At 45.6% G+C, this 10,759-nt stretch overlaps 1 protein-coding gene across 1 annotated transcript in view; it reads right to left on the reverse strand.

Annotated features, from left to right (window-relative positions):
- The window catches only part of SLC18B1 (solute carrier family 18 member B1), a 108,656-nt gene extending 99,019 nt beyond the window's left edge, over positions 1-9,637 (reverse strand). Inside the window, exon 1 of the mRNA XM_056566566.1 lies at positions 9,538-9,637. The gene's annotated coding sequence lies outside the window, so the exon portion shown is untranslated. The remainder of the gene's footprint in view (positions 1-9,537) is intronic.
- Between the last annotated feature and the right edge of the window lie 1,122 nt (positions 9,638-10,759).

The raw sequence follows: 10,759 nt of genomic DNA on the forward strand, positions 1-10,759 counted from the left end.
GGGCGAGCCAGTCCATCGCATCAATGCCTTCCTCTTGCAGGAACTGCTGACAAACTCCAGCCACATGAGGTCTTGCATTAGGAGGAACCCAGGGCCAACCGCACAAGCAGTCTGGCTACCTCTGTCAAGCACATGGAGGGCTATGTGGCCCCCAAAGAAATGCCACCCACACCATTACTGACCAACTGGCAAACCAGTCATGCTAGAGGATGTTGCAGGCAGAAGAACGTTCTCCACGGCATCTCCAGGGCGTCACATCTGTCACATGAGTTCAGTGTGAACCTGCTTTCATCTGTGAAGATCTCAGGGTGCCAGTGGTGAATTTGCCAATCTTTGTGTTCTCTGGCAAATGCCAAACGTCCTGTACTGTGTTGGGCTGTAAGCACAACCCCCACCTGTGGAGGTCGGTTTCAGCTTAGTGAGGCCCATTGTGTTCAAGTGTTCCCTTAATTTTTTGGAGCAGTGTATATCCACCATAGTATGGATAACATCACAATGGCATAACCACTATTACTACAAATCACCATATTGTTGCACATAAAAATGCCAAAGGAGACTAAAATTACCACCATACTTTAAGTTATTTCCTCCATACTAAAACTAGTTGCTGATCATAGAGTGGTCTGATACCACATAGACAGTCTAGTGTATTAACCTTGGTGTATTAACCAAGGTAAGTATAGTATAGATCTCAGCAATTTTGGTTGAAGTTATTCTTGCACTTAATTCAGACAGTCGTCTATTGCTCCTCTAAATGGCTTTGACCGTTTTTCTTTTTGTTGTGTTTTAGTTTTTTTGTTAACAATTGTGTGTTTGTTGTTTTTTGTTTAAAAAAAAACTTTAAGAAATACAGAGACTACAAAATAAAGAGGTTACAGACACCAGAGAGTATCAGATTAGATAAAGCCGTGTTACGCCAATACAAAAACAATTCCATTTGGCAAATTCTGTGGAGACAGTTTGTGGCTGAAAGAAGTTTTCAAGATGTTCTTGGGTAATGTCCTCATTAATTTTTTCATAACATATGCTCCAAAATGGAAAAAAAAAAATAAAATATTTAAATTAAAATTTATTTTACATTTTCTGACCACTATAACTTTTTTTAATTTTTTTTATTTACCGAGCTCTGTGAGGGCTCATTTTTGGCGCCGTGATCTGTAGTTTTTGCCAGTACCATTGTGTTATTTATCTGGCTTTTTGATCACTTTTTACTTAATTTTTTCTGGGGTATGATGTGATAAAAAAAAAAAAAAAATCAATTCTGGGGTTTGGTATTTTTTAAAGTTTACACTGTTCACCTAACGGGATAAATAATGTCTTATTTTAATAGTTCGGACAATTATCTTTGCGGCAATACAAAATATGTTTATTATTATGGTTACATATTTTTATATGGAATTTGGGAAAAGGGGCATGAATTAAACTTTTCATATGGAAGGGGTCAATAGGTGTTGTTTTAAACTTTTATTCAACTTTTTTTTTTACACTTTATTAGTCCTCTTAGGGGACTTTTAGGAGGAATCAATTAGATTCCTCATACAGATCAATGTAGTTCCATAGAACTACATTGATCTGTGTGCTCTGTGCTCCATTGATAAAGCCTGGTCCAGGCCCTTTCGTCTGGAGTCCCCCTCCTCTCTTCCGGCAGGGGTGCAGGTGGTTTCCCGTTTTAGATACTTAGGGGTGAAGATAACTGCTTCTCTGATGGACTATCTGTCCCTGAACTTGGAGCAGCTTTTATGCTCCACTGTGGAGCGGTTGAAGGTCTGGTCCTAATTTCCTCTCTCCCTAGCTGGCAGGATCAATATATTTAAAATGATTTACCTCCCTAAATTCCTTTATTCTTTTTCATTTTGCTCCCATGATCCCCCTAGGAAATATTTTAATACATTATGTGGTGCTCTGGGATCCTTCTACTGGCAGGGAAAACCTCCCAGACTTGGTCAGGCTCTTCTCCAGGCTCCTAGGCGGCATGAAGGCTTAGCTGCCCCTGATGTCTATAACTATTTTCTTGCCTCCCAACTGGTCTGTGCAGCGTGGTGGATCGATCTGGATTTGTCGAACTCGGTGATGGCCTTGGCTGAAGCAATTATGGGTTCCTATGAAGCTCTTACTAATACTCTCTACAAGTATCACTCTCTCTCTCTCTCTTCCTTTCCTATTCCCATTCAAACTATAGCTAAAATGTTGTCCGTGGTGTGAAGTAAATTTCTGCAGCCTCTGGGATCTCCTCGGGCACCCTTGTGGGGAAATGTACATTTACCTCACCTACAAGGGTTACAGGAGGCCAGTTTCTGGGGTTCTCATGGAGTCAAATTTGTGATCTACTTGCTTGGGGAGGATCAGATTTTCTTCTCCTTCTTGGACATAAAGGAGCGTTATAGAATCCCTGGAAATGCCTTTTATAGGTATCTTAAGCTTCGGCATGTGGTTTAGGCGCAGTTTGGCTCCCAGATGTTTACTCCTGTTTTTTTTCTGATGTGGAGGTTCTCCTGGGCACTACGGATCTTTCTAAACCCCTTACTCAGACCTATGCTCTCCTCTAGACATTGGGGCCTATCCCTTTTTCACAAGCCTTTCATAAATGGGTGGCTAATATCCCGGATTTGTCTGTCAGTCAGTGGAATGAGGTTGAAGGCTCTTATTATTCCACTGTAGTAGTAGAGATATGCTGATCCAATATAGATATGTTTTGAGGTTGTATTATACCCCTGCTAAGCTGTAGCGCATTGGTGTTTCTCCGTCTGATCTGTGTTTCTGTTGCTCTTCGGAAATCGCTGCTTTTTTGCATGCTGTGTGTGAGTGTCCCGTCATTGCTCTCTTCTGGAGGGAGGTGATGGGTTTTATGGCTGATAATCTAGAATTCCCTTTCTTACTCACACATGTGGTATGCCTGCTGGGAGTCATTAATGAGGTGGGCTCTGGTTCGCATAGACATATACTAATTCACTTACTGCTATTCTGTGCCCATAAGGTGGTAGTGATGACCTGGAAGGACGCTTCCCCTCCCCTGCTGTCTCGTTGGCTAACTTTGGTTAATAAATATCTCCCATTATACCAGGATCTATATGTAAACATATTGACAAGGTATGGACCTCCTGGCTTTTGCTGGATGTGTCGAAGGACCTCCCGGCTAGACTATCCCAGTAGGTATTCTGTAGTGTGCTATGGTTCTTTATGGGAAGGGTCTGGGTTGGGGGAGGGTTGGGGTTACCGGGAGTAATGCTTGTGTGTGTGAGTATATCTGTCTGTGTTGGGCTTCCTATGGTTGGGTCTCCGATGCACCCTTCTGTTTTACTGGAACATATTTTTACATACTCTGAATCTCTGTCACTGTGCTAGAGCCAGTCTCTGGGACCTACATAGTCTGTTGTATATGTTCTACTTAGTTTCACCTTGTTGGTGGTGTTTGTTAACCCCTTAAGGACTGAGGGTTTTTCCGTTTTTGCATTTTCGTTTTTTCCTCCTTGCCCTTAAAAAATCATAACTCTTTCAATTTTGCACCTAAAAATCCATATGATGGCTTATTTTTTGCGCCACCAATTCTACTTTGTAATGATGCCAGTAATTTTTCCCAAAAATCTACGTCAAAACGGAAAATAAAATCATTGAGAGACAAAATAAAAAAAAACGCCTTTTTGTAACTTTTGGGGGCTTCCATTTCTACGTAGTGCATTTTTCGGTATAAATGACACCTTATGTTTATTCTGTCGGTCCATACGATTAAAATGATACCCTACTTATATAGGTTTGATTTTGTCGTACTTCTGGAAAAAATCATAACTACATGCAGGAAAATTAATACGTTTAAAATTGTCATCTTCTGACCCCTATAACTTTTTTATTTTTCCGCATATGGGGCGGTATGAGGGCTAATTTTTTGTGCCGTGATCTGAAGTTTTTAGCAGTACCATTTTTGCATTGATAGGACTTTTTATTCATTTTTTCATGATATAAAAAGTGACCAAAAATGCACTATTTTGGACTTTGTATTTTTTTTGCACGTACGCCATTGACCGTGCGGTTTAATTAACGATATATTTTTATAATTCGGACATTTCCGCACGCGGCGATACCATATATGTTTATTTTTTTTCACACTGGTTTTTTTTTATGGGGAAAAGGGGGGTGATTCAAACTTTTAATAGGGAAGGGGTTAAATGATCTTTATTCACTTTTTTTTGCACTTAATTTTTGCAGTGTTATAGCTCCCATAGGGACCTATAACACTGCACACACTGATCTTTTACATTCATCACTGGTTTCTCATTCTCATCGATGATTCTGCCGTTTGACTGCTCATGCCTGGATCTCAGGCACTGAGCAGTCATTCGGTGATCGGACAGCGAGGAGGCAGGTAGGGATCCTCCAGCTCTCCTGTAAGCTGTTCGGGATGCCGCGATTTCGCTGCCGCTATCCCGAACAGCTCCCTGAGCTAACCGGCATGCTTTCACTTTAGACGCGGCGTTCAACTTTGAAAGCCGCGTCTAAAGGGTTAACAGCGCGTGGCACCGCGATCAATGCCGCGCGCTATTAGCCACGGCCCGCCGTGGCCCCGTATAGATCGGGAGCGGACTCATGACGTACCGGTACGTCATGTGTCCTTATAGGGTTAATTAAAATGCAAAACTTAAATAAATTATAAATAAAAAAAGATAAAGCCTGTTCCAGACAGGCTCTATCAATAAAAGAGCTGCATCAGCCACAGGGGGAGAGGTATGCCCAACACAGACAGATATACTCACACACACAGTGGATCGCTCCAACGCGATCGTGCTGAAGAGGGGCGATCCACCCCAGTGGACCACCCGGGACTGTTTAAAGGTCCCTTTAGATGCCGCTGTCAAAGCTGGCAGCGGCGATCTAAAGGGTTACTAGCCGACCGCGGCGCATGTTGGCTATTAACGGCTATTTAATGGCAGTGTGGTAGTAATATGTGGTGATAATATGTGGCAGTGGTGCGGTAGTATTATTGTCCCTTGTATACTGCTATTGGTAATATTGATTTCAGTATACATGATTTGGTCAGTAACAGTGTGGTCATAATATGTATAATGATAATATTGCCTCCTTATATACTAGTAATATTGGTTTCAGTAATTGCGTAACTCTCATTATAGTCAATGGGGGTTACCCAGATTGCGTAACTCCCTGCTTCGACTACTTCTGGCTTTTCAGACCACGTCCTGTGATTGCAGAGAGGCAGGAGCTAACCGGAAAACTGAAAGAGTAAGGTAGGACATCCCCTTAAAGAAAAGCTAGGATTAGATTTGAAGTGATGAGAATTCTATCTTTCCACCCCGTCACAACAGCACCACCAGAGAGATGGGACTCCTCCTCCAGGAACAGGAAACCTAGAGTTTAAAAAGGATGCACCTCCCTCTCTGCCTCAGTGGTTTCCTGTTCCTGCAGGAAGCCTGGAGTAGTCCATGTCTCTGATGGTGTGGATATCGGGACGGTGGGGACGGTGGGGGGGTCCAGAGGATGCATTTTCTCTCCTAGTTGGGAGAGTATTCTGGACCTCCAATAACCCCCTGGCTGGGGGGGGTTTCCCTTCTGTGCCCCCAGTTGCGGTATCCCAACACCACCGCCAGCCTCCCTTCTCCCTCCACCTCCTCATCTAAAGTATGTGCGTGGCCGGCCTGTAGTTGCGGGTCAGGCTGCTCTTTTTACCTTGAAACCTAGCTGGCGATGAGGAGGTCCGGAGCTCCGGCGGAGTCAGGCAGAGAGCTCCGTGGCTGCGGCCTTCCTGGAGGCGGGGCTAATAGGTCACATTACGTGACTGCTGTGGAGGAGGGGGCGCATGTGACAGTGGACGTGACGTCAGATGCCGCAGTCCGGGCCTTCCAGGGTGGCAGTTTTAAAAAAGGAAATCCTTTCTGCTGCCCTGCCTCCGTTGCTCAGAGGACATCCGTCTGGAAGCTGAAGCTGCTGGCCTCCAGGAGGGAGAAGTGTGAAGGAAGATGAGCTCCACTGGGGAGATTTCTTCCAAGCGGGACCGTGAAGATTCCAAGACTACAGGGTGGGCCATTTATATGGATACACCTTAATAAAATGGGAATGGTTGGTGATATTAACTTCCTGTTTGTGGCACATTAGTATATGTGAGGGGGGAAACTTTTCAAGATGGGTGGTGACTAATGGCGGCCATTATGAAGTCGGCCATTTTTAATCCAACTTTTGTTTTTTCAATAGGAAGAGGGTCATGTGACACATCAAACTTATTGGGAATTTCACAAGAAAAACAATGATGTGCTTGGTTTTAACGTTACTTTATTCTTTCATGAGTTATTTACAAGTTTCTGACCACTTATAAAATGTGTTCTATGTGCTGCCCATTGTGTTGGATTGTCAATGCAACCCTCTTCTCCCACTCTTCACACACTGATAGCAACACCGCAGGAGAAATGCTAGCACAGGCTTCCAGTATCTGTAGTTTCAGGTGTTGCAGAATGGCCAAAACAAAAATTGGAACAGGACCCTCAGTTTACGCAGAAGATTTTGTTCAGTGATGAGGCAAACTTTTATGTGAATGGTGAAGTTAACAAACAAAACCACCGTTATTGGTCTGACACTAACCCACATTGGATAGATCCCTCCAAGACTGTTGGAACACAAAAATTTATGGTATGGTGTGGTATATGGGGTACAAAGATAGTGGGGCCATTCTTCATCAATGCCACTCCTCAAGGCCACTGGATATGTGAAATTGCTACATGATGATGTGTTTCTCTCTTTATGCACTGAAGCTGGCACGTTCCCTGAGTTTTTCCAGTAAGATGGTGCACCACCACATTATGGGTGTCAGGTCCGAGCATTCCTAGATGAACAGTTTCCTGGAAAGTGGATTGGTCGTCGTGGGCCAGTTGAATGGCCCCCAAGGTCTCTCGATCTGACCCCCTTAGACTTTTATCTTTGGGGTCATCTGAAGGCAATTGTCTAGGTTGTGAATATACGAGATGTGCAGCACCTGAAACTACGGATACTGGAAGCCTGTGCTAGCATTTCTAATGCGGTGTTGCTATCAGTGTGTGATGAGTTGGAGAAGAGGGTTGCATTGACAATCCAACTTCAAAAACCGGACCTATGGGTGGAGGGTTATTATCCTCAATTTATTTACATTTGATCACTAAGTGATCACTAAGACCCTAATTTTACCACCCATGTGTTGCATTGACAATCCAACACAATGGGTAGCACATTGAACACATTTTATAAGTGGTCATAAACTTGCAAATAACTCATGAAAGAATAAAGTTACATTATAACCAAGCACATCATTGTTTTTCTTGTGAAATTCCCAGTAAGTTTGATGTGTCACATGACCCTCTTCCTATTGAAGAATCAAAAGTTGGATTCAAAATAGCCGACTTCAGAATGGCCGCCATGGTCACCACTAGGGATCGACCGATTATCGGTATGGCCGATATTATCGGCCGATAATCACGATTTTGGGCATTATCGGTATCGGCAATTACCTTGCCGATAAGCCGATAATGCCCCGCCCCCGCACCGCCCCCACTGCACCGCCCCCCAGACCCGCCGCACCGCGTCGCACCCCCCTACCGCCCCGGCCCCATTGCCTCCCCCATCCCCGGGGCCCACGCTACTTCTTGCTCCTGCTGCGTCCTGCGTTACACTGTGCGCAATGACGAGTGACGGGACGTCACCGTCAGTGCACACAGTGACAGCTCAGGAGGACGCCACCGGAGCCAGATGTGGAGTGGACCCCGGGAACAGGTAATTATAAAACCGGGGATGGGGGAGGCAATGGGGCCGGTTCGGGTCGGGGGGGGGGGGGGGGGGGCGTTGGCGGTCACAGGACTCCTGGACAGGCAGGAGGAGAGAAGCGGGTGGCAGCGGCGGTCTATGACACCGCAAAAGCCACTGCAGTGAATTGATTTAAAGCGCCCGCTTTAAATCAATGATCTGCAGCGGTGTCGCGGGGGGATAAATAGCCGATAACTTATACCGGAATATCGGAATAAGTTTTCGGATATCGGCCCTAAAAAACCAATATTGGTCGATCCCTAGTCACCACCCATCTTGAAAAGTTTCCCCCCCTCACATATACTAATGTGCCACAAACAGGAAGTTAATATCACTAACCATTCCCATTTTATTATGGTGTATCCATATAAATGGCCCACCCTGTACTTCCGTGGTACTGTCTCTTGCGGAGGGGTGAGTGTTATGGCTCTTTTTTTGTTCCATGTTTTTCTTATTGTTATCTTATTTATTAGGATACTCCTAGGAAAGTGGTTAAGAAGACTAAACATAGGCAATGCCTTATGTATAATGTTGCGTTAACACCTGATTACTATAAGCCTAACTGTCCAACTTGTATTAATAGTATCATTGCTGCAGGTGGGTGCAGGTGTAATTATAAAAAAAAAAAATTTATAATAATTATTTATTTAAGTTTATTGTGTTAAATTTTAGAATCCCCGTCATTGATTACCGTATTTATCGGCGTATAACACACACTTTTTAGGCTAAAATTTTTAGCCTAAAGTCTGTGTGCGTGTTATACGCCGATACACCCCCAGGAAAGGCAGGGGGAGAGAGGCCGTCGCTGCCCGCTTCTCTCCCCCTGCCTTTCCTGGGGTCTAGAGCGCTGCTGTCGGCCCTTCTCACCCCCTGGTTATCGGCGCCGCTGCCCGTTCTGTCCCCCTGACTATTGGTGCCGGCACCGATAGCCAGGGGGAGAGAAGCAGCGCCGACAGCCAGGGGGAGAGAAGGGGCAGCGGCACCCATTGCCGGCGCCGCTGCCCCGTTGCCTCCCCCCATCCCCGGTGGCATAATTACCTGAGTCGGGTCCGCGCTGCTGCAGGCCTCCGGCGTGCGTCCCCGGCGTCGTTGCTATGCGCTGAACGGCGCGGCGCATTACGTCAGTGCGCAGCGCCGTGCATAGCAACGACGCTGGGGACGCACGATGGAGGCTTGCAGCAGCGCGGACCCGACTCAGGTAATTATGCCACCGGGGATGGGGGGAGGCAACGGGGCAGCGGCGCCGGCAATGGGTGCCGCTGCCCCTTCTCTCCCCCTGGCTGTTGGCGCCGCTTCTCTCCCCCTGGCTATCGGCGCCGGCACCGATAGTCAGGGGGACAGAACGGGCAGCGGCGCCGATAACCAGGGGGTGAGAAGGGCTGACAGCAGCGCTCTAGACCCCAGGAAAGGCAGGGGGAGAGAAGGGGGCAGCGACGGCCTCTCTCCCCCTGCCTTTCCTGGGGGTATATCGGGGTATACACGCGCACACACGCACCCTCATTTTACCATGGATATTTGGGTAAAAAACTTTTTTTACCCAAATATCCTTGGTAAAATGAGGGTGCGTGTTATAGGCCTGTGCGTGGTATACCCCGATAAATACGGTATGCAGATGCAAGACATGGTTAAGAACGAGATAGAGTCTGCCCTTAAAGGGGTACTCCGGTGGTTAATTTTTTTGACTATATGGCATCTTCTATGTAAGTTTAGTTTTTTTGCAATATACATGTGTTATATGTTTTGGGAGCATGTATGTGTTTTTGTTACCTGTTTGTTGGGCAGGAAGTTCTGTAGTTCAGAGGGTTTTCTTTTACTGTTGTTAACAGTTCTGAGTCTATTGTGGACAAGATGTCACAGCTTTTTTTTTTTTTTTCCTCTGTCTGCATGAGAGGAATAAGCCACGCCCCCTCATCTCATCCAGCTGAGTACACAGCTCCTCCCCCTCCCCCTGCTCTGTATTCTAAGGACACAGGTGTGCACAGGAGAAGGACCTCACAGAGAAGATAAGTGTTATCTGAAGGGGAGGATGAGAAGGTGCATTGGCCGGGGATGTATGGACTGCAGGGGAATAAATCTCATACTGGGAATGATCTCTATGGGAGAGATTTATCAAAACCTGTGCAGAGGAAAACTTGCCCAGTTGCCCATAGCAACCAATCAGATTGCTTCTTTCATTTTTCACAGGCCTTCATAAAAATGAAAGCACAACTCCTAGCGTGCCCAAAGGCTGTCAGGGCATGCTGGGAGTTGTAGTTTTGCAACACCTGGAGGCACCCTGGTTGGGAAACACTGGTGTATGCCCTACAGAGGTGTGGTGAACTACAACCCCCAGGAGACTACAGAGGCAGCATGCTGGTGTTATACCACAGACTGAAGACTCCTGAATGACACATGCTGGGAGTTGTAGTCCCTTTTGTGTGTGTATGCCAGTGTACCCCAACCAAGGCTGATTATATTAGTGTGCAGTGTATAAGGGGGCTGACCCGGGAAAATAGTAGGATGGGTAAAGGGCGGAACAAACAAACAAAAAAAACGGAGCCGCCCCAAACCAGCAAGACATGTGGCATGCTGGGATTTGTAGTTTTCAGCACAGCAAGAAACAGGAAATAGAAGCAAAGATGGGAAAACAAAGTGGGGGATAAAAAGACAAAAAAGAACGGAAATAGAGTAGGCTAAACAACAAGAATAGAAATGAAACAAAACAAATAGAGTAAGTCAAAAACAGAAAAACACGTTGACCACCCCTTTAAAGGGTTACTACCATTTGTTACCCCTCCGCAGCCATTAATGGCCCCTTCTGTCCCTGGTGATATTGAGGAGGAAGAAGGTTTGATTTCTGTTCATTCTGATTCAGATATTTCTTTTATCTGTTATTGGGTTGTTCATTTTTTTTTTATATACTATGGGTGGTCATAGTTATGTATTCCCTACAGGGGATGACTCCCATTCATCAGAGGATGACTTGTCGGGAAAGCCTCTTTTTCTGTCG

The sequence above is a fragment of the Hyla sarda genome, chromosome 3, assembly GCF_029499605.1.
Source record: "Hyla sarda isolate aHylSar1 chromosome 3, aHylSar1.hap1, whole genome shotgun sequence".
Classification (NCBI taxonomy): domain Eukaryota; kingdom Metazoa; phylum Chordata; class Amphibia; order Anura; family Hylidae; genus Hyla; species Hyla sarda.